Here is a 25,803-nt window from a genome sequence, read left to right on the forward strand (position 1 = left end):
TTGCTGTGAACCTAAAACTGCTCTAAGAAAAGTAAAGTCTATTTTAAAAGCTCCAGCTATATAACAGGTTTGTAATATGCCTATAAATTCATATATGTTTAATTGCACATTTTATTGGGTTTAACATACATGATGTGGTAAAACAAAGCTATGCACCTTACTTTATCTCAACAGATAAAGTCCACCGAATCCCAAATCCTCAGTGTTTATTATTTTAGAAGAAATGCCATACTCCTTAGTATTCTAGAAAGTTAATACGGAGAATTGAAAGGCAGTTTTCTTAATCAAAAAGTAAGAGTTGAACAAGACCACATTTGTCATCTATGAAGTGTTTCTCCCATGGTAATTTATTCATTGGATTGTGGACCTCAGTTCTCCACGGATGACAACAAATCCACAGGAAGATTCTACATAGATAGATTCAATGTTTCCATTCCCACCTTGGCTGACAAATGTGCAGTGTTGGCCATGTTCAGATGATCCCCTGGTGCCTACAGAATGATGTTAGGGATACTGAAGTTGTTTCAGGAAAGATAAGTGCAAATTTAATATTAGAAAATTTCCCTCCAACTTTTCTTCACTGTTTATCAGTACACAATCATTTTGGGTCATCTTCACGTGTGGGCTTCTCAGATGCAGAGCGGCACAAAGCAATTTGTTCATCCTTTTGGAAAGCAGCAAAGGACATCGAGCCTATTGTCAATCTCATACCTAACTACACCCTGGAAAACCTAGCTCATCTCAGATTAATTTTCTAAGATTTAAAATAATGGTATACTCTAAAAAATAATCCAATCCAGTAACCCATGGGAAAAAAACAAAAAGGAAACGGTTAATCTCTGGAAATATACCCTTTTAGTGGGGTTTACAGTGGGCAATAAAATACTCATATTTTTAAGATGCTAAAATATTCTAAGAAATCCTGATTTACTCTAGTAAGTCATAGCTCCACAAAATTCAGCAAAATTTTAATTTTTAGAGAGTTAGGCAGATAAAAGTGAACGAAAATATAACACAGTATACGATTCCTTTAATAACGTTCCATTAAAAAAGAGGATGAACAGCCAGGGAAAATAATAATTGTGAGAAATTTGGCAATCCAAAATAGCTATTATATAATTGTGTTTATTATACTTCACTGGCTGATTCGTGTCTCTCTGAGAGGGAACATTTATAATCTCCTACTGCCATCTTATGTAATGTCTTGTCACTGCACAAAAGGAGGAATATACATTAAGGAAAAATAAAAGCACTTTCTGGAAGTTGTATATCAACCACATTTTCCACATAAAAATTAAATATCTATTTTTCCATTCCCCATTTATTTACAGCAGGATTTTTTTAAGTTTGGTCATTTAGCAAATTATTTATAATTCCTTTCCTATTAATTTCTTAAACTTTCTATTCTGGTCATATTTATTATCTCATATATAGTTTATTGTAAACTGAAATGCTACGTAGCATTATATATTATTCAAATGCATGAGTAATGCAAAAGATGGAAATTAAATTGTATAAATAAAGCAGAAACAAAGCACAGTTCTACCCTTTAAAGCAACAGAAGTCAACAGACTTTAACAAGTTTATCCTGAAACCAGCCAAGTAATAAGCCACCAATTTTATATAGAAGAATTTTAATTTAATGTGTAATTACAAACATATGCCAGCATTTTAATATAAAAATAACAATGCAAGTAGGCAAATTTGTATTTTTTTCTATAAATCCTGACAATTCTTTTTTATTACATCACTAGTCAATTACTATTCAGAAGACCATATAACGCAGTGCAATTTAGAAAGTTGTCAGTAGGAGAGTCTCCCCACTCTTATTTGACTATCTAATGCCAATATCCCAACTATTAGAGAAATATAACAAGTAGAAATGTGTTTATCCACAAGTAACAATAAAAATACCAATTAACCATGGCTTAAACAATTAAAAGTTTGTCTACACAAGCAGGATATATTGCCTTTGATTCTATTTCTCAACAATGTCATCACTTCCTAAAGTTCTTTCTAGATTTCCATTTCACCATCCTTGGTACATTGACCTTCGTCCTCATGCTTGTTACATCATGATCACAAAATCGTTGCTATAGTTCCAAACAATAAATTAGCGCCAAGATTGGAACAAAGTAAAAAAAGAAAGTGCTAGATACATCTAGTCTCCATATTCTCATTATTAGTCTCATGGCCATTTCTAGCTGCAAGGGAAGCTGGGGAAGAGTTTTTAGTTCAGCACAGTCACTGTGAACAAAGTAAGCAAGATACAAGGGAGAAATCTGTAGTGGGAAGAAACAAACAATATCTACCACAAGGAATGAGATTAACATTGATCTATAATTAAGACTTTAAGTTCAGATGGTAGGTTAAGCTGAAAGTGAAAGCTTCCCTCTCTTTCCAAACACATAATAATACTAGGAAAATGTTAGAGACGAAAATAAATACTTGAAGCAAGTAAGGGACATCTTCAAGTGCCACAGACAAAGAGAACCAATAATAATGCTTATGAGCACTTCACAGAAGTAACTGGAATGAATATACCCAGAAGGCAGAAGCGGAGATGCCACACCCAATGCATAGGCAAGAAGAGGCCTGGCCAGGAGAACATCTCCCACCAATGTAAAGACCCACACAGATATGGGCAGCGTACCCCAGGCCCAGGCCAAACCAGAATCTTTTTTTTTTTTTTTTAAAGTTTAGTATTTGTTGTTTTGTTTGTTTTTTTATACTGCAGGTTCTTATTAGGCATCAATTTTATACACATCAGTGTATACATGTCAATCCCAATCGCCCAATTCAGCACACCAGCATCCCCACCCCACCGCAGTTTTCCCCCCTTGGTGTCCATATGTTCATTCTCTACATCTGTGTCTCAACTTCTGCCCTGCAAACCGGCTCATCTGTACCATTTTTCTAGGTTCCACATACATGCATTAATATACGATATTTGTTTTTCTCTTTCTGACTTACTTCACTCTGTATGACAGTCTCTAGATCCATCCACGTCTCAACAAATGACTCAATTTCGTTCCTTTTTATAGCTGAGTAATATTCCATTGTATATATGTACCACTACTTCTTTATCCATTCATCTGTTGATGGGCATTTAGGTTGCTTCCATGACCTGGCTATTGTAAATAGTGCTGCAATGAACATTCGGGTGCATGTGTCTTTTTGAATTACGGTTTTCTCTGGGTATATGCCCAGTAGTGGGATTGCTGGGTCATATGGTAATTCTATTTTTAGTTTTTTAAGGAACCTCCATGTTGTTCTCCATAGTGGCTGTATCAATTTACATTCCCACCAACAGTGCAAGAGGGTTCCCTTTTCTCCACACCCTCTCCAGCATTTGTTGTTTGTAGATTTTCTGATGATGCCCATTCTAACAGGAGTGAGGTGATACCTCATTGTAGTTTTGATTTGCATTTCTCTAATGATTAGTGATGTTGAGCATCTTTTCATGTGCTTCGTGGCCGTCTGTATGTCTTCTTTGGAGAAATGTCTATTTAGGTCTTCTGCCCATTTTTGGGTTGGGGTGTTTGTTTCTTTAATATTGAGCTGAATGAGCTGTTTATATATTTTGGAGATTAATCCTTTGTCCGTTGATTCATTTGCAAATATTTTCTCCCATTCTGAGGGTTGTCTTTTCGTCTTGTTTATGGTTTCCATTGCTGTGCAAAAGCTTTGAAGTTTCATTAGGTCCCACTTGTTTATTTTTGTTTTTATTTCCATTACTCTAGGAGGTGGATCAAAAAAGATCTTGCTGTGATTTATGTCAAAGAGTGTTCTTCCTATGTTTTCCTCTAAGAGTTTTATAGTGTCCAGTCTTATATTTAGGTCTCTAATCCATTTTGAGTTTATTTTTGTGTATGGTGTTAGGGAGTATTCTAATTTCATTCTTTTCCATGTAGCTGTCCAGTTTTCCCAGCACCACTTATTGAAGAGACTGTCTTTTCTCCATTGTATATCTTTGCCTCCTTTGTCATAGATTAGTTGACCATAGGTGCGTGGGTTAATCTCTGGGCTTTCTATCTTGTTCCATTGATCTATGTTTCTGTTTTTGTGCCAGTACCATATTGTCTTGATTACTGTAGCTTTGTAGTATAGTCTGAAGTCAGGGAGTCTGATTCCTCCAGCTCCGTTTTTTTCCCTCAAGACTGCTTTGGCTATTCGGGGTCTTTTGTGTCTCCATACAAATTTTAAGATGATTTGTTCTAGCTCTGTAAAAAATGCCATTGGTAATTTGATAGGGATTGCATTGAATCTGTAGATTGCTTTGGGTAGTATACTCATTTTCACAATGTTGATTCTTCCAATCCAAGAACATGGTATATCTCTCCATCTGTTGGTATCACCTTTAATTTCTTTCATCAGTGTCTTATAGTTTTCTGCATACAGGTCTTTTGTCTCCCTAGGTAGGTTTATTCCTAGGTATTTTATTCTTTTTGTTGCAATGGTAAATGGGAGTGTTTCCATAATTTCTCTTTCAGATTTTTCATCATTAGTGTATAGGAATGCGAGAGATTTCTGTGCATTAATTTTGTATCCTGCAACTTTACCATATTCATTAATTAGCTCTAGCAGTTTTCTGGTGGCAGTTTTAGGATTCTCTATGTATAGTATCATGTCATCCGCAAACAGTGACAGTTTTACTTCTTCTTTTCCAATTTGTATTCCTTTTATTTCTTTTTCTTCTCTGATTGCCATGGCTAGGACTTCCAGAACTATGTTGAATAATAGTGGTGAGAGTGGACATCCTTGTCTCGTTCCTGATCTTAGAGGAAATGCTTTCAGTTTTTCACCATTGAGAATGATGTTTGCTGTGGGTTTGTCATATATGGCCTTTATTATGTTGAGGTAGGTTCCCTCTATGCCCACTTTCTGGAGAGTTTTTATCAGAAATGGGTGTTGAATTTTGTCAAAAGCTTTTTCTGCATCTATTGAGAAGATCATATGGTTTTTATTCTTCAATTTGTTAATATGGTGTATCACATTGATTGATTTGCGTATATTGAAGAATCCTTGCATCCCTGGGATAAATCCCACTTGATCGTGGTGTATGATCCTTTTAATGTGTTGTTGGATTCTGTTTGCTAGTATTTTGTTGAGGATTTTTGCATCTATATTCATCAGTGATATTGGTCTGTAATTTTCTTTTTTTGTAGTGTCTTTGTCTGGTTTTGGTATCAGGGTGATGGTGGCCTCACAGAATGAGTTTGGGAGTGTTCCTTCCTCTGCAATTCTTTGGAAGAGTTTGAGAAGGATGGGTGTTAGCTCTTCTCTAAATGTTTGATAGAATTCACCTGTGAAGCCATCTGGTCCTGGACTTTTGTTTGTTGGAAGATTTTTAATCACAGTTTCAATTTCATTACTTGTGATTGGTCTGTTCATATTTTCTGTTTCTTCCTGGTTCATTCTTGGAAGGTTATACCTTTCTAAGAATTTGTCCATTTCTTCCAGGTTGTCCATTTTATTGGCATAAAGTTGCTTGTAGTAGTCTCTTAGGATGCTTTGTATTTCTGCGGTGTCTGTTGTAACTTCTCCTTTTTCATTTCTGATTTTATTGATTTGAGTCCTCTCCCTCTTTTTCTTGATGAGTCTGGCTAATGGCTTATCAATTTTGTTTATCTTCTCAAAGAACCAACTTTTAGTTTTATTGATCTTTGCTATTGTTTTCTTTGTTTCTATTTCATTTATTTCTGCTCTGATCTTTATGATTTCTTTCCTTCTGCTAACTTTGGGTTTTGTTTCTTCTTCTTTCTCTAGTTTCTTTAGGTGTAAGGTTAGATTGTTTACTTGAGATTTTTCTTGTTTCTTTAGGTAGGCTTGTATAGCTATAAACTTCCCTCTTAGAACCGCTTTTGCTGCATCCCACAGGTTTTGGGTCGTCGTGTTTTCATTGTCATTTGTCTCTAGGTATTTTTTTATTTCCTCTTTGATTTCTTCAGTGATCTCGTGGTTATTTAGTAACGTATTGTTTAGCCTCCATGTGTTTGTCTTTTTTACGTTTTTTTCCCTGTAATTCATTTCTAATCTCATCGCATTGTGGTCAGAAAAGATGCTTGATATGATTTCAATTTTCTTAAATTTACTGAGGCTTGATTTGTGACCCAAGATGTGATCTATCCTGGAGAATGTTCCCTGCGCACTTGAGAAGAACGTGTAATCTGCTGTTTTTGGATGGAATGCCCTATATATATCAATTAAATCTATCTGGTCTATTGTGTCATTTAAAGCTTCTGTTTCCTTATTTATTTTCATTTTGGATGATCTGTCCATTGGTGGAAGTGAGGTGTTAAAGTCCCCCACTGTTATTGTGTTACTGTCGATTTCCTCTTGTATAGCTGTTAGCAGTTGCCTTATGTATTGAGGTGCTCCTATGTTGGGTGCATATATATTTATAATTGTTATATCTTCTTCTTGGATTGATCCCTGGATCATTATGTAGTGTCCTTCCTTGTCTCTTGTAACATTCTTTATTTTAAAGTCTATTTTATCTGATATGAGTATAGCTACTCCAGCTTTCTTTTGATTTCCATTTGCATGGAATATCTTTTTCCATCCCCTCACTTTCAGTCTGTATGTGTCCCTAGGTCTAAAGTGGGTCTCTTGTAGACAGCATATATATGGGTCTTGTTTTTGTATCCATTCAGCCAGTCTATGTCTTTTGGTTGGGGCATTTAATCCATTCACGTTTAAGGTAATTATCGATATGTATGTTCCTATGACCATTTTCTTAATTGTTTTGGGTTTGTTTTTGTAGGTCCTTTTCTTCTCTTGTGATTCCCACTTAGAGAAGTTCCTTTAGCATTTGTTGTAGAGCTGGTTTGGTGGTGCTGAATTCTCTTAGCTTTTGCTTGTCTGTAAAGCTTTTGATTTCTCCATCAAATCTAAATGAGATCCTTGCCGGGTAGAGTAATCTTGGTTGTAGGTTCTTCCCTTTCATCACTTTAAGTATATCATGCCACTCCCTTCTGGCTTGCAGAGTTTCTGCTGAGAAATCAGCTGTTAACCTTATGGGAGTTCCCTTGTATGTTATTTGTCGTTTTTCCCTTGCTGCTTTCAATAATTTTTCTTTGTCTTTAATTTTTGCCATTTTGATTGCTATGTGTCTCGGCGTGTTTCTCCTTGGGTTTTTTCTGTATGGGACTCTCTGCGCTTCCTGGACTTGGGTGGCTATTTCCTTTCCCATGTTAGGGAAGTGTTCGACTATAATCTCTTCAAATATTTTCTCGGGTCCTTTCTCTCGCTCTTCTCCTTCTGGGACCCCTATAATGCGAATGTTGTTGCGTTTAATGTTCTCCCAGAGGTCTCTTAGGCTGTCTTCATTTCTTTTCATTCTTTTTTCTTTAGTCTGTTCCGCAGCAGTGAATTCCACCATTCTGTCTTCCAGGTCACTTATCCGTTCTTCTGCCTCAGTTATTCTGCTATTGTTTCCTTCTAGTGTAGTTTTCATTTCAGTTATTGTATTGGTCATCTCTGTTTGTTTGTTCTTTAATTCTTCTAGGTCTTTGTTAATCATTTCTTGCATCTTCTCAATCTTTGCCTCCATTCTTATTCTGAGGTCCTGGATCATCTTCACTATCATTATTCTGAATTCTTTTTCTGGAAGGTTGCCTATCTCCACTTCATTTAGTTGTTTTTCTGGGGTTTTTTCTTGTTCCTTCATCTGGTACATAGCCCTCTGCCTTTTCATCTTGTCTATCTTTCTGTAACTCCAAACCAGAATCTTTTGTAAGAAATCAGAGCACCTGGCCTGTGCTGCATGCAGATGTAGAGCCTGAGTTCTCACACAACCCACCCAGAGTAAAAATCCCAAGTAGAGAACTAATGGGAATGGTCTAGAACGGGTAAACCTTGTAGTACACTGTAACTGGCATCCGTAAAACCTCTTCAAAGGAACACTTCCATAACCCAGAGCACACAGAAGATAATTGCTGCAAAAGGTGAAGCAGCTGGCAAATAAGGAAAAACACACAAAGAAATGCCATGAGTGGCACAACAAATGGGAGAAATCATGCCCAGGGAGCCACTGTTAATAGGGCAGGTTCAAAGGGTCTTTTCCAAAGCTGGTCTTTGTCAGACTCTTTCAACTTTAATAAAGAAGCACCAAAAACATAATCCATACTAGCTCCTGGGGAGTTAAGAAAGGGGAACAAGAAAAAATATTAAAGAAACAGAAAACTTGACTTGCCCTTTTCCTCCCATGGCCCTAAAATGAGCTTACATGTCCTTCATAGAAAAAAAATGAAAGGGCTAAAGGACACAGAGTCATTTACAAGAGCAAATCAATATAAAACCAACTGAATTTTAGAGAGCTAAGGTATAAAGAGCAGAGGTCGTACAATGGAAAACTGCAGACACACTCCCTATCCCTGCAGCTCTCCAAAACATCCTCACAAAGATGAATGTAGTAGACCCCATAAGGGCATCAGCTAAGGAAAGCATCCTCAACAAGATGAATTATCAACTGAATTCTGTAAGATCTGTAGGGCTGGCGAAGAGACACAAATTATCAGAATACTGCTGACTCATCTTTCTCTGTCCACAGGCTTGTGTCTAGTCCTAATTTCATTGTATCACAAATTTAAATGAGTTTTAGAGAAACTGGAAAGATCCAAAAGATGCACAGATTTGCCCAGTAGATGGGGAATATCAGTATTAGGAGCAAAGATTGAATGGATTTGCTTCATTTCGCATAGAACATACAAGAGTGTCGTGTTTAAATTCTTCTTTCAAACTATTTAAGGTTTTAAGAGGAAATTAAGTTATTGTTCTCAGTGAGGAAAAAAGATCAAAACTGGAACAGGAATGATACTCAAAAAGTAGAATCTATGACTTTCAAGATAATAACCCCTGAAATCAGGTCAGGAACTAACTTCCATTTCTAGACGTCTATTAAGAGTCACCCCTGATGGGATGATGGGTGATTTTCATTTTCTTCTCTGTATCTTGCTGGATTGTCTAAGTCAGTATTACCTTTTAAAATAAAATAATATCAAAAAGTAAAAACTGAAATGCTAACTAACATAGTTTGGATCGTTGGTTGCTGGAAAAATGAGGGTGGAGAAGACGTGCAAGTCCCTCTTATTAAAAGTCCCTTTTATTCTATAAGGAAAAAGTCCTTCCACAAATTAGGTTCTGTGTCAATAATTTTTGTTAGAGTATTAATTATCTTAATACAAAATCTAGAAATGTTAATATATTCAATCAGTTCTTCAACATCTAAGTGATAATTATTAAGGTCTTAACTGTTCAATCACTTGACGGTTACTTAACTTCTTTAGCAAGAGGTAGGATGGTAGAGAAGGTAGGAGCCACAGCTTCCCCCTTCAAAATAAAAACTTTCAAAAGAAAAAGTCTAAAAGAGAAAAGACCACATTGTACTAATCATTTCAGGGGAAAAAAAAGAAAAGGAAAATAATAACAATTGTCCCACATACTCACCTTCCAAGTTTTTTAAATAATTTTTTTTATATAGAGAAATAAGTATGACAATGAACATATAGGAGTAGATTCTGAACAAGGACCGTGTTCTTCATTATATAGTAAACTATAAAAATTGATCAACAAAGTTACAAAGGAACGTAAATAAAATAACTCTTCTGCAAATAGCAACAGACCACATAAAAACTAAACAAAGTTTAGTCATAGTGATATATAACATTTCTTGCTAAGACAATGACACATACAGGAATACATATCCATAACAGATCGGTTTTCAGCCCGGTTTCCTAGGATAAAAGTGACTATACAAATTACCATTAAATCAATTTTAATGACCTAGTCAATTTAAACCAAATTAGGCCTAAAGCCACATAAGGCTCCCTTAGTTTCCTAGAGCTAACAGGGTTACTTACTAAATAAACCAGGTCATTCCTCTAATTCTATGCTTTGCAAGGTTGGCCTGAACTTCCTAACCTCAATTCAGAGTACTGAATTCACAGGACTAGGCTGAGGAAATTCTACTTTGATGCCATCCTATTCATGGTGCTAAGGGACACAGAGATGGGAATTCAGAGATGGAAAGTTAATAAATATTGGGCAACAAAGAAGAAAATACACACAAGAAATTGGTGCCTTTCTACCTGGCTACAAATTTGAATCTCCTCATGAGCCTTTTTTTAAAGTACCAGATCAATTAAAGCAGGATCTTTAAAACTTGAGCCCATGCTTTAAAAAAAAAAAAAAAATCACCAGATGATTCTAATACAGAGAAAGTATTAATAAGCATAGCGATAGATGATATCAAGAAAACAATATATTCAGATTGAATGCATCCGAAACAGAGAATTGTGTTCCAAACCAAGAGTCAACTCCAAAGGGAATAACATAAATGACATTTTTTGAACCTCCAGAATACAAAGATGACAATTTATAATAGCCAGGGCACCAAGAAATTATCTGAGGGGCTAATGAAATACTGAAAGAAAATAAAGCAAAAATTTGCTCCGGTGCCCTTACTCTTCAAGGGCTGTGAGTACAAATAGCTAATAAAATCAAGCAGTGGAGCTATTAAGCTCCTGGTACTTCTGTGCTAGGGAGAATCAGCAGTTTAAAAAAAAAAGTGTTTCCAGAATTAATACATCTGTTGTTCTTTGGGTGTTGTTACCAACCTCAAAGTAAAAAGCCTTGGAATCAACTGTATAAGCAATTTTTAAGGCATTCATCCAAATTTGGGTCATATGGAAACCCTAAATCTGTTTGCCAATAAGATTTATTTTTCAGCCTGAAAAATTAGGAAGAGAACTTTAGTGACCTTGAACTTTCACAAAAAGTTTTCTCAACTTTCTGATGACCCTCAGAATCACCAAACTTAGAGTGGATCAACAGTGCAAAATTAAAATTTAACCATTATGGGTGGAGATATAAAATATATATTTCAGGTAAACAACAAGGTATAAAGAATAACAAACACTTGTATATCCATTACGTAGCTTAAGTAAAATACAGTGAAGTCTTCAGCATTCTTCCTCTCCCATTACCTTTCCCACTCTTACCAACCCTTTCTACAAGAATGGAACTGTCCTAAAATTGGTGCTTACCATTTCCAAGAATGTTTTTATAATTTAACCATGTATGTATAAATCTCTAAACAATATATAGCATGGTTTCTTTTATGTTAAAGTTTTATAAAAGTAGTATCATAATATATGTATTCTCTCACATAAAGATAGATTTTTTATTCAATATTGTATTATTATAAGGTTTATCCATGTTCGTACACATAGTAATTCATGTAAACTGCTGTATGGTAGTTAAATAGGACCACAGTTTGTCCACTGTAACACTACTAACATACTGAAACGTATACTCTCACACATGACTCTGGAAGAGCAGAAATTTCTCCAGATAGTTCTTCTCAAATTCCAATGTGCATATAAAGCACTTGAGGATCTTGTTAAAATGCAGGTTCTGATTCAGCAGGTCTGAGATTGGGTCTGATAGTCTCCATTGCTAACAAGTTCTCAGGATATGCTCCAGGCTACCCTGTTCAGTATGGTAGTCACTAGCCGTATGTGGCTATTTAAACTTACTTAAATTCATATAAATAAAATATGTGCTTCCTCACCCACTCTAACCATCTTTCAAGGGCTCAGTAGTTATTGGACAGCACAGAGAACATTCCCATCATCTCATGCATTTGGACTACTGAACAGCACTGCTCTGGAGTCTTGTTACTCAAAGTGTTGTCCAAGGACCAGGAGGCCACTCTATAGAAATGCAGAATCTTAGGCTCCATCTGATGAATCCTAACCTGCATTTTAGCAACATCCCCAGGTGATTTGTTTCTCTCTTAAAGTTTCAGAAGCGCTGCTTTAGGGTGTTTTATACCTAGAAGTGGAATTGCGGGGTTGAAGGGCATGCACGTCTACAACTTTGCTACCTATTGCCAAGTTTCTCTCCAACACAGTTTAACCAGTCTATAATCCTCAAAGTAATCTGGAAGAGACTTAATTGCTCCACTCCACATCCTTACCAACACTGGATATTGTCAGACACCATGATTTTTGTCAATATAACAGTATGAATGTATTTCTCTATTGTTTTAGTTTGCCATTCCTTGATTAATAGTGAGATGGAGCATGTTTTCATATGTTTATTAGCCATTCAGATTTTCTCTTCCATCATAGCCTATTCATATTCTTTGCCCACTTTTTTCATCAGGTTGTTTATCTTGTTCTTATTAATTTGTAAGAATTCTTCACTTAGGCTAATTACTACTCACTTGTTTATTGTATACATTACATATATCTTCTTCCAGTCTGTGGCTTCTCTTTTCACTTTGTTTATGGTGTCTTATGATGTACCTAAGTTTTTAATTTTTATTTTTATCAGTGTCATCAATCTTCTCTATTCAGGTTATAGTGGCAGGGAAATCTTCAAGTACCACAGGACAACTAGGTTGAAGCATGGTTTTTCAGTGTAAATTCTTTCCCCTCTCCATCTTAACTCAACTAGGAGTAAGGATTCTAACAATCCTGTCTTCCACCAATAAAATCTTGTCTCTACAAGCAGGCTTCGGGCTTCTCTGAGCAACTAGGTCGCCTGACAACTGAATAAAATCAGGGAACCACCTGACCCCTCTTCCATTCACAGCCATAAGTATTGGCCATACTTTGACACAGAGATTCTAGATCTACTAGAGCATTTTCTATAAGGAGAATGAGAGGGACTTCATTTATAGCTAACTTGAGCCACAAAGGCTTGTTTTATTTGGTCTTTTTTTCCCTTGATATATCAAAATGGGAAAATATGCTAAGGCAAGAGGAGTTTGTTGTCCTTTATCCATTAAATAATGTAATCCATAAGGAAAAATCAACAAGTATAAATAGTAAACAAGCAGAAGTTACACAATTCAGACTATAATTTTTTTCAATTCTGAAATATTTATATGGAAAATTACTATTATAAAGGGAGAAATATGTCCACTATAAAGGGATTCCTCCTATTATTTATAATGACCTACTGATCATATTTAGAAAGGAAAAATACCAGATGCTTGGATCAATACTGGGACATCTTTCTATATTTCTAAATATCATTTGCTTATTCCATAAATCAGCTCCAATAGCAACAACAGTATTCATTTATTTCATCTTTCCATTCATTTACTAAAAGTATTTATTAACTACTTTATGTTGTCATAAGCTAGATTTATAGAGCTATGATGATGAATCAGAATGGAAGTATCTATATGTCCTCCAGAGTCTTTTTTTAATATTTATCAAGCACTCACTGGGTGGTAGTCATAGTGCCAAACTTTTTACATTCATTATCTTATTTTACCTTCTCAAAAACTCAGCAATAATTCATCAAATGTTTATTGAGCACCCACTCTGTGCCAGGGACTGTTCAAAGCATGGAGGAGTCAGTAGAGGAAAAGATTCCTGCTCTCGTGGAATTCTATAAACAGAAGATACACCTCAAATACTTTTTCAAAAAGATGATTTCATGTAGTGTAAGTGCTCTAAAGAAAATATTACAGAGTAATGGGGTAAAGAGTGCAATCTAAGACTTGGAGAGACTAACTTACCCAATCACATAGCTGGAGAGTGGCACTGTTTGGACTTACATCCCATGCCAACTACTTCATCATCTATTTATATTTTAGTGTTTACTTGCCTCTACACCTCATTTAGCACTGGACAGGATACGGCAAAGAGAAGGAGGTGCAAATAGTCCTCCCTGATGTGGCTCAGACACCAGATCAGCAGATCAGCAGACCTAGATTCTATTAGCATCTCTGCCTCTACCTCCCATGTCTCCTCCCTACTATTCAAACAGATAGACTTGCCTAGCTCCGAGCCTCAAACCGGTTCTTCAAAATTCTGAGTGCTGACAAGGAGGCAAGATATAAAGATGGCAAGATCATGAACAGAAGTTATGAAGAACAATGTGACACCACAAAGCTATGCATAATTGCTAATAGGAAAAATTAATTAAGAAGAATCTTTAGAGTATAAATGTGAGGACTCCCTTAACTCAAATTTTCATTGGGATACTGAAAAAAGAAGCAAGAATATTTTAAATGGATATTTATACTACAGACATTTAATATTTTTAGGTGATTTTCTTTTCCAAAACACCTGCCATTAACTGGGTAGTTCATAGTATACATCATGGCTTCACATAACAGAAGAAATACAGTAATTCATTTACACATAAATATGTAAAATAAATAACAGAGAATACAAAAAGTAAAGCTTATAAGTATCAAAATGAAAGTCTTTTTTGGAACAATGAGCACCCTTTGCACCCAAATTCTTGTCTTGAAATTCCATTCTTCACTATAAACAACCAGAACTCAGCGAAGGAAAGATTGACAAAAAGTATGGAGTAGGAAATGTATAAGATGAGTCTGGACATTTTGTCATAACAGATAGCAAGGAAATGATCAAAGACTCTGAGAAGGGGGACTACTTACCAAAAAAGCTTGAAAACCCAAAGAGAGGCACCTACCAGTCAAATATAGAATAATTTAAGCCTCAATAAAGATACTTACTGTAGTGGACTAAAAGACATCAAATATGCTTAAATCAGGACTTCATCATGATTTTAAAAACTACTTGGCCACTATTAGAGAAATATGTGTGGATGAAACTATAACATATCTAGCTTTTGCCTCAAAATAATATGACAGAGGAAGTTGGTGAGGGTAGAAACAAAATAACATTGGCATGAGTTGGTAACGGTTGAAACTGGGTGATGGTACATGGATATACTCTATGATATTCTATCTACTTTTGTACATGTCTCAAATTTTCCAAAATAAAAAGTTAAAACAAAAGAATTCAGTCTTTTACCTGAAAAGTACTTTCTAAAATTTCTGAAGAAAAATCTACAGTAAAGAATGTTTGAAAGCAGAAAAAATAATAGCATGAATGACAAGAATCCTGGTTACGATGCTATTAGACATAAACCAGAGTTAAATATTTAAATAATCAGAGAGGCAATGGATTATTCAAAACATCAAGATAGCAGATGCAGATTAAGCTATGCAGAGACACTGAGCAGAATTCAAAATAATCAAAACTATATTTTAAAATACTCTTTCTGAAAATTCAGAATTTGTGAATCCCTTTGTTACCTAATGGTTTAATGGCAGACTCATCCAAAACTAACATTCTAGTGCAGTGAGTGCTAAACAAAATTACAAAGAAGATTTATTCTGTCTTCAGCTCTAGCCACCACTTCCACTGCTGTCCTCTATTTACCCTTTAAAGATATCCAGGATCTTCTTCCTCTTCCCCTTATAAAAACCTTCTTTGAGAGAAGGATATGATAAGCACATTCACACCAAACTGTAAATGACTCAGATGATTTACCACTGGACTCCTGAGTGCCTAACTCAGTCTTACACTTAGGTAGCTAAGCAAGCATATCTCCAACATGCAGACATGAACAGGTGGTCAATTACCAATAAAGCATAAGAACCACAACAGTGATTATCAGTAAAGACATAAGACAGAAGATTCACCTGAAAAAAAAAAATCAGGGAAAAAATAGAAAAAAATTTATTTTACTATAAATTCACCTTTCTTACACAATGTATATTTTAACAATTAAATGTTATTAAAACAATCTAACATTGTGATAGAAGAAGCAGTTTTAATAAGAATACATTACAACTCACTTTTTGTATAGTAGATAACTTAATCTAAGAAAAGGACTTGATGCAATAACTTTGATTTTGGAGAGCGACACTTCTTCAAGCCCCCAAGTGAAATCTAAATTAAAATACTTAATATTTTCCTAAGCTAAGCTTTCAGTAAATCAGTCAGTGAAAGGCGAATACAATTTACTGACAAATGTCCTATATCCGCTCTCACTATTTTCTTGATATTTTATTGACAAAAGGGAATCAAATGTGATAACAACCTGGTTGTACTGCCATATGGGATGACATTTAGTTGATACCAAAGCTATAACTGTAGAACTCAAGTATAAAAATAAAAGTTTAAAAGTAAACCTTTCATTTTCAAAAATTCACAAGTGCTCATCATCAGTGCTTTATTTAAAAGGTAAAAAATATGCCTTACAACTTCTCAGTATGCCTCTCAAAAACTCTCCATCTGGCTTCTCTTGCATTTTGCTTTTCAGCCATATGACTGAATGCATGTTTAATGCACAGAACATTGCCTAGCATATGGTAAGGGCTATTGATAGCGGTTATTTTATTATTAATACATAGGTCTAATTATTAATACCATTAATATTAGCTATTATAATAATATTAGATATTAGTATCATTATAATTATTCCTACCATTTATATTAATGTTGACTATTCTAATTATTTATGTTGATATTTTCATCATTATTATTACCATCCATGCTACCATGTCCACTTTTACTGAAAACCCAGAAGTACTTAAGCTTCAGGGACTGTAAAGCCAAAAGTATAGTAACTAGTCTTTTCAACAAATGGTACTAGAACAACTGAACATCTGCATACAAAAAAATTAATCTAGACACAGACCTCACACCCTTCACAAAAACAGACACATATGCAAAATGCAAAGCTATGAAACTCTTAAGAGATGACACAAGAGAAAACCTAGATGACCTTGGGTATGGAGATGACTTTTTAGATACAACACCAAAGGCATGATCCATGAAAAACACAATTGATAAGCTGGACTTCATTAGAGTTAAGAACTTCTGCTCTGCTAAAGATGATGCCAAGGCAGCAAGACATGAGTCACAGGCCGAGAGAATATATTTGCAAAAGATGCATCTGATAAGGACTCTTACCCAAAATATACAAAGAACTCTTAAAACTCAACAATAAGAAAATAAACAGCTCAATTTAAAAAATGGCCCCAAGACCTTAACAGAGAACTCACCAGAAAAGTTACACAGATGGCAAATAAGCATATGAAAAGATGCTCAACATCATAAGTCATCAGGGGAATGCAAATTAAAATGACAATTAGATGTCACTACACACCTACTAGAATGGCCAAAATCCAAAACTCTGACAACACCAAATGCTGACAAGAATGTGGAGCAAAGGGAATTCTCACTCCTTACTGACAGAAATGCAAAATTATACAGCCACTTTGGGAGCCAGTATGATGGTTTCTTACAAAACTATGCATACTCTTACCATACAATCCAGTAACGCACTTCTTGGTATTTACCCAAGGAGTTGAATACTTAAATCCACATTAAAACCTGCACGCAGATGTAATAAACTGGTATATCCAGACAATGGAATATTATTCAGCACTAATTTAAAATGAGCTATTGAGCCAAAAAAAGAAAGAAAGAAAGAAATCTAAATGGGTATTACTATGTGAAAGAAGCCAATCTGAATAGGCTACATACTGTATGATCTCAACTATACGACATTCTGGAAAAGGCAAAAGTATGGTGTCTCCATAATTTTTACTGCGGTTAAAAGATCAGTGGTTGGGGGGAGGGAGGGATGAACAGGCAGAACACAGAGGATTTTACCAGTTGCTTTATTTTTTAAATGAAATATATGTATACATATGTGTATATATCTCAGAAAATATTATTAACCACTGGTACTGGAGTTCCACTTAAGAAACTGTCATCATTTAGGCAAATGCCTTGATAAACTTCCATGAGTGTGGAAGGTGAGGTCTTTAGAGTGAGGTATAGAAGGAGACTGCAATACAAGGAGAGAATATTATCTCAAACTACTTTGATACATTTTTCACTTTTTTATCCTGATGAAAATATCTGTATAGCTACCAAGAAAGCCAAGGTAAAAATTGTGTACATTCAAATGTTATAACAGATGGTCTGAGTCTCGCAGCATCAGTGTCCCATCTATAGTGGGCCCTCAATAAATGTGGAATTCATGAATAAATTGATTACTGAAAGAACACATAATGCAATTTTCCTGTTTTTTGGTTTTTGCTACTCTGGAAATAAAACTTATATATGTATTGCTTTACACTTTCTGTGTCATACTTTTCTGAAGACACGGAAGATCATGCTCTTTTACCAAGCATTTGATGGAGTGGGAAACCTGTCAATCTGAATTGGAGAGAATATTTGGAGTATTGGGAATTTTATGGTTTGAAACCTTTTGAAGTGTTAATGGGCTTTTGCTTCAGGAAGGAAAGTATGCACTTGTCAACTTAGCTCAGATCAAGCATTTCAAGAGTAATGTTCATAGAATGCTTGGTGAGAAGAAAAAAGGAAACACCAGAACAGAATAGTTCTTACAAAAACTACCTCCCTACAATAAGAAATAAACACAATAAATTAGGCTCTAAAGTAAGTTAGAGGCATGCATAAGATGCATGAAAAGCAACTCTAGTCCTCAACACTGTCTCTTTGCTTCTTAAATAAGTCTGATGATTGAAAGCACTGGCACCTTTGATTTTTAAATATTGTGTTCAGAGAGAAGATCATGCTACAGAAGTATCAAAATATGAAGGCATAGGATAAAAGGTAGATGAGGAATCTGAAATGTAAGTAGGATAGGTGACTTGGCCAATTTCATAGAGCTCCTCAGGAGCAGAGCTAGAAGAAAGAATGCAACAGAACCAAGAATCCCACTGTTTCTTTCCCAAACTCCAAAGAATCCTAATATAACACAAGCTGACAGGTCAACTTTTAGACTTAACCTCAGGAATTATGTGATTTCAGAGATAAGAATGTTACTTTGTTCAAAAAACAAGTCTCCTGCACAATATTGCCTAAAATTTCAATAGGAAACAGAGCCTTTAATTAACAGAGAAGATTAAAAGGCCAGAGTGAACACATTAGTGTGAGTGTTCTCACATGCAAATGAAAAATGAAACCTCTTGATAGAGATAAATGACTAAAAATCAGGAAAAACCTGTGTACTTAAAGGGTAAGAGTGTATTTTCTGAAGGAGGAAAAGTTGTTAAAAAGTGACAATGCAGAGACTTCTCAATTCTGCCCTGAACTAAAATCTATATCGAATACTGATTAGAAGCTAAAACCTGAGAGTGAGAATTTCCCTCACATAATACCTAGATATACGACCAAAGCAAGTCACTCAAACTTTCTGAGCCTTAGTCTTCTCATCTTTAAAATGAGAACATTAATATCTATCTTAAATGATTGTGTGAGAATGAAAAGTTAATATACTGAAAGAATCTGGCACAATGCCTGGCATATAATAAACAGTTAATACATGTTTGTTATTAATATCCGTTCACATACCTCTTGAGCACATTGACTTGTTAGGAGTAAATATGTTTAAGTCTCATCCATCAGTGTTCAGCAAAGAATGTAAGTTTCAGCAGTGTTATTTTAGACCTTTCAAATTAGGTCAAAACATCTTTTGATTTCTATAAAAATATAGCCCCCAAAAGTAAAACTGCATTATACTTCTTGAAAATCTGTTTCAGGTAACTATGTGATAGAATAGGTATGTTAATTAACTGGATTGTGGTCATCACTTCACTATACTACATTGTATACCTTTAAAAAACTCGTACAACCTAAATAAATACAATTTTTATTTGTCAAGCATACTTCAGTAAAGTTAAAAAAATACTCTTAAATAAACAATTTCAATCACTAAAAAAAATCTGTTTCATATTATTAAATCCAATTTTTCTTATCTTTGTACTTCACCCAAATACATTTCTGTTTAACTTTTATAATTACAAAATAAAAAGCAGTCGGCACACAAATGAATGTTGTAATTATATACCTTGGTTTGAGAGCAAATTCAGTATAAGTCCCTATCAATAACTTTTATACAGTTGTGTCTGTCAGTCAAATATATCCATATCTGACATGATATTGGTTTATAAAAAGATTATTCAATGGCAAAATCCCTATGAAGAGAAGACAATTTAAATTTTTAAACACTTTTTAGCGTAACAATTATAGGAATATTTCTATGTATCTGGACCAGCAACGTCACGTCCTAGAGAACCTGTTAGAAATGCAAATTTTCAGACCCTACCCAGAGCTAATGAGTCAGAAATTCAGAGGACAAAGACCAAAAATTACATTTTAACAAGGCCTCCAGGTGATTCTGATGTATGCTGAAGTTTGAAAATCACTGGTCTAAACTCTGGTCACTATGACTGCATGCTATAGATACCCCTAGCTGAAGCTTCCCAACAGCTGAGGTGCCGTGCCTACAGATGATAGAGAACTGAGGATTCTTGGCCCATGCCTTGTGGTTACAGGGAGAGGCTCCCTACTGCACCACCCATTACCAAAAGCCCATAAATTGCAGAAGCGAAGGATACAGCAAAACTTCACGTCTTAAAACATCAGATCATAATTAGACAGCTGAAGGTCTTGAATTTTAGTCCCTATAGGGAATCCCTAACCAGGATCAATCCAGCTACAATTAGTGTAAGGAACTCCTCTGCCCCATGCCCCGCCGTGAAACTGAATAATGTTGACCAGAGAGAGCAGCAACACAGGGGCCTTCAGGGGAGACTTGACTCGGAAGATCCTTTCAATATTTCAACTCCCTTTTAAGAGAAAACTCCAAATACCTTAAAGGCTCACTCCGTTTTGATGAACTTAGATTCTGGGCTTTCTAAACTATTGGATTGGAAACTCTAGGCCTCAAAGTTATTTCAAAGGATTATCAGCTGGTAAGCACACTAGGCACTGTATGTAGACAATAAATAACCAAGCGGTCAACATTCATGCATCACTCAGCCTGTGCCAGAAACTTACATGTATTCACTCACTCAGTAGCCCAATGTGGTAGGTAATGTTAAACAGAGACTTAGAAAAGTAGTTTACCCAAGGTCATGCCTAGCAGGTGATGCTATTGAGAGCAGTCTGATTAGAGAATAAACACTCTTACCACTACCATCTGGGGTCAGGAATGTACAGGCATATCTGGGAAACTGAGTCACTACACAAGACAGAAGTTTTTTTTTCCTGCTATGGCTAAGTACACTGATTTTGATATCTAATAAATCTGAGTTTGAACCTCAATTCTAAACCCAGTTCTAACCCTTACTATCTATGAGACCATAGACAAACCTTTAACCTCTTGAAGCTTCCACTCTTTTATTTGTAAAATGGAATAATAATTAGTACCTACCTCAAAAGCAGTGATATATTACCCCATAGGCAGAATAAGGATGTACTCATTGTACAAGTAAAGCAGGGTTGTCAAGATGAAATGATAAAACATTTTTAATGGATATGAAAAAGCATCAAAATAGTCATCAAAGTTGTGATATTAACAACTAATAGTTATTTGAAATTCCATTTGGTGTGTGCTTGCCTTAGGCGAGTGGTGACAAAGCACAATAATCTTTTCAGTGCTTATTGCAATTGTAAGTTTCAACATGGCTCTGCTCATAGCATGGATATGAGGATCAAAAGAGATAGAATGTGCTTGAAGCAACGTTTGGCCCAAAGTGAGCTCTCAGTAAATGTTAACTGTTATAATAATTTGCATTAGCTTCCACTAATACCTTCTGCTGCCTCATAACTTTAGCTTGTGGAGCCAACTCTAACCCTTGCTCTACAAGACCTTCAACTCAAGTACACCGTAACTGAACACAACATTCTATGTCTCTTTGTTCAAATTCTCAAGAAAAAAAAAAAAAGTGGATTGGACCCAAGCAATTGTAGGCTGAAGTGGAGGTTGGTGGAACAGAGTTGCGTTATATAACCTCCTAGCCTCCCCCTTTTTTTTCTTTCAACAAGGGCTATAATTACAGTCTGAGAAGTCAGCTTTTGCTAGTTTCTGCTGTGGTTAAAAAGCAGGCCTCAAATCTTGTTGTTTACAAGAATGAAGGTTTATCTCTGGCCCACATCACATCATAAACTGACTGCAGATTGGCTGTCATTCTGTCCCACAAATCTTCTTTCCAGGATCCAAGCTGAAGGAACAACCCCTATCCATGATGCACTCTTCTTGTGACAGAGGGAAAAGAACAACAGTGGAATGACTGATGGCAAGTAATGTTTCTGCTTAGCCAATATATATCTATCATTCATGCTCACAAAGAAAAGCACATGGCCAAGCCTGGGGCTGGGAAGTATAATTCTCCTGCAGGAAAGGCCGTGAATAGTTGGGAAAAATAATACAACCTAGGACAGGGAATAAGGGGGAGCAAGTCTTTTAAAACATACCTATTAAAATCATGTGAAAAACAGTAATATTTAAGTACAAAACTTACTAAGTAACGTACATTTTTGGGAACTACTGCTTAAAATGTTACTTCAAGTTCTATCAAGCCACTGGACAATCTGAAGAAGTTTCTAGCCAGCATGATGGCACAGAAACTCATGTTTTTCATACATGAACCAGTCGATACCAAAGTGTTTTGGAGACAACAAAACTTAAACATATGCATTATCCTAAATTTTAATATAGTATCTATGCCTTTCCATACTCGGTGCACAAATGGCTCCTTAAGAGAGCCATTTTTAATTTTTTAGTAAACAGAAGAATTTAGTAAACCACATTTCCTGCAGCATGAGCTTTATGCACTTGAACCTAATCAGTTTTGTTTTTTTTTTTTTTTTTGCTTCATTAAAATTTGAATTTAGGGGATTATTATGGTTAAATTAGCTTTAAATAGCATGGGGAGCATCAATACTTAAATGTCATAAAAATTTAGCATTCATATGTCATATAATTCTAGAACAGTCCAAGGAGTCTGTAGATGATACTATATAATGAAACTATTATTTTCCAAATTAGCCATAATAGGCCAAAAATGCATAATTTAGGTATCCACAATTAGAAGCAAAAGGCATGACTGCATATTTCATGCTTTATGAATAAATGTTCTGACTGTAAACTTTGAAGAGTTGTGGCAAACAACCACGGAAGTCAAGGAACCATTCCATTGCTGTCTTCTCTCTAGAAATCAAAGTTTTTCACTGCTCTCCCTACTTTGTCTGTAAGGAGACTTGTACAGTCTGCTGTTCCTTGTGTCAAGGGGCCATTAGAGCTCAAACTTCCAAGAGACACACAGCAAATCCAGGGTACTAGTCACCCAAAGTAGTGATTGAAGTTTTACAGAGGTGAATCAGTATTTTCATCCTACTTAAGAAAAGTACTTATTTTGATAATGAAAGTAAAAGAAACTATCAATATCTTTCTGAGAAATCATATTGCTTCATTTTCTACGTATCTTTATTCTTCTTAAGTTAAAGCCAGTGAAGTAAGATACAAAAAGATGAATTAAAGAACTGAATTTTTCATTGGTTCAAACAATTTATGCTGAAATTTTCTTATAAGGGTTAATGTTTTTTAAAACTATTATGAATCTTCCTTAAAGGCAAGGCAATTTTATCCATCAGGCACTATAACGACAGTGCTTAAGGCCTAAGTTCACTTAACAAAAAACTTGTTTAAAACTGTCTTACCCAAAACTTTCTTTTCCTGGCCCCTTCAAAAGTAGAGAGAGAAAGAAAGAGAGAGAGAGAGAGAATCAATTTTGAAAGTAAACAATCCAATGATATAAAGCAAGACTGTAATAATTGTAATCAGCAATTTTTTTTAAGGTCAGAATCATCTGACCTTAAAAAATTAATAAATGTAACTTCTTGATAAATCTTCCAAGAATAAAACATTGCAAAATGTATTCTAAGTCACCTAATGAGTCAACTACTAAATTGATAGCTGCATGCAAGTTAAAGGCCAGAGAACATCTCCCCAAACCTATGGCTTTGCTTTTGGATAGTTCATCTAAAGCCCATCTGTCTCCTACCAGAAGTAAAACAGCTGAGCCAGTCCTCTATTCCTAGTTTATGACTGTGAAGCCATGCCTTTTGCATTAAGAGCAAGCCTAGTCTTCAGTTCTCTGTAGTGTGGTGGGTAAGGAGTAGCATGGAAATGACAGTGGAGAAGTATGATTGCTAGATCAAATGGTAGTTCTATTTTTAATTTTTTGAGAAACTTGCATAATGTCTGTACCAATTTACATTGCCACCGACAGTGCACTCTAATTTTAATATACAGTGTGTTTATAAGATAAACAAGTACTGGGGATATATTATACAACATAATGACTATAGTTTTTAAAAATTATAGTTATGTTAAACATGACCTCTGGGACTTCCCTGGGGTCCAGTGGTAAAGAATCCGCCTTACAATGCAAGGGACGCGGGTTTGATCCGTGGTCAGGGAACTAATATCCCACATGCCATGGGGCAGCTAAGCCCACACACCACAACTACAGAGCGCATGCACCCTGGAGTCTACATGCCACAACTAGAGAGAAAACCCACATGCCACAACTAGAAAGAAGCCCGTGCACCACAACGAAAGATCCCACATGCCGTGACTGAGACTTAACACAGCCAAAAATAAATTAATTAAATAAATAAAGAATAAAATAAATCTTTTAAAAAAATGACCTCTTTCCATTATCATTTAACAATCTGTATTTAGCTTTATTAATTTTTCCTTATACTATCTGATTTGTATATGTTACTTTCCCCCTAACTCCCTCAATTTGCCTCATATATCTAATCTCCTTTCTGTGATGGAAGACGAAAACAAGGTAACATTTTTTTCTTAAAACCCTATCTTTTCTAACCATCAAATGTTATCTCTGGTTTCTCTAGCACAGTGTGTTAAGTTCTTTTTTGGTGCTTTGAATATCAAAGACATTACTTCCTTTTCATGAAATGACATCTTAAGTAAACCATTTTCTTTCAAACTTGCAACATATTATTTCCTTCCTAGGAGTGACTGCCTGTCATCTTTAAAGTAACTATTCTATTCAAACACTGTTTACTTTGGTAAATCCAATGTCTTTGAACTAAACTCTTTTTTTATACACTGGAAAGTGACTAATTCCTATGCTTTCATTAAACAAGGACAGACGTGCATTTCAATATACAGTAATGGATTTCTGAAGTCTATGTTTTATACAAAAAAGTTAAATTTCCTTTGAAAATTGAGGCCAGGAGTAATTAGTTTTTCCTTAAGAAAAATAAACATTTTATCGCTAACTTAGACATTGGGGGTTACCATATACCAGGATCTTGCATGGCTTCCCTTAGCACACAAGCTCAAAATGTTAGTTTTCCTGTAAAAGTTATATTTTTATTATAAATTTATGAATGTTGAATACATAATTGTATGAACATTGATCATCCCATTGAAAACTCTCAGTAAGAGCCTTCTATGTACAAAGTACCACAGAAGATAGAGCTACAAAGAAGGTTCCTGACTTGTATCTCCAGATAAATGACACCTATAAGTAAAATGTCCATCTCCTGAACCTGATGATCTGAATGTTTGCCCTCCTATGTCTAGTCTCCCAGAACAATAAGAATAATGCTATCCTCTACCTACAAAGAAAATGTAGCACATGACTTTGAAGATTTTTTTCCAGAAGTGGTGATAGGTCTTTTCATTTGCCCATTCCTGAGCTGTCTAATATGGCAGCCATTATGCAAATATGGCTATTGAACACTTGGAATCAGGCTAGTCTAAATCAAAACAGGCTGTTGGTGTAAAATACACACTGTTCTCAAAGAATCAGCATAAAAAGAAGAATGCAAAGAATACTGATTACATGTTGAAATTTTAATGTTTTGGATATACTAGGTTAGATAATGAATTATTAAAATTAATTTCACCTGGGTTTTATTAAACTTTTCTAATGTAACTATCAATACTAGAAAATTTAAAATTATGTTTGTGGCTTGCACTGCATTTCTACTGAACAGCACTAGTCTAGTCTCTCTCCCCTGGATCCTAAATGGTACACAATCACAGTATAAAACATGTGACTTAAGCTAGGGGTATCACATGGTACAATGACAGAGAATAAAATGAACAGGCCAACAAAAGGATTAAATATGTGATGTCAAAATCTATAACTGG

At 35.3% G+C, this 25,803-nt stretch overlaps 1 long non-coding RNA gene across 1 annotated transcript in view; it reads right to left on the reverse strand.

Moving 5' to 3' along the window:
• The window catches only part of LOC137769294 (uncharacterized), a 169,064-nt gene that overhangs the window by 126,436 nt on the left and 16,825 nt on the right, over positions 1 to 25,803 (reverse strand). The window lies entirely within an intron of this gene.

Source organism: Eschrichtius robustus, chromosome 9, assembly GCF_028021215.1.
Source record: "Eschrichtius robustus isolate mEscRob2 chromosome 9, mEscRob2.pri, whole genome shotgun sequence".
Taxonomy (NCBI): domain Eukaryota; kingdom Metazoa; phylum Chordata; class Mammalia; order Artiodactyla; family Eschrichtiidae; genus Eschrichtius; species Eschrichtius robustus.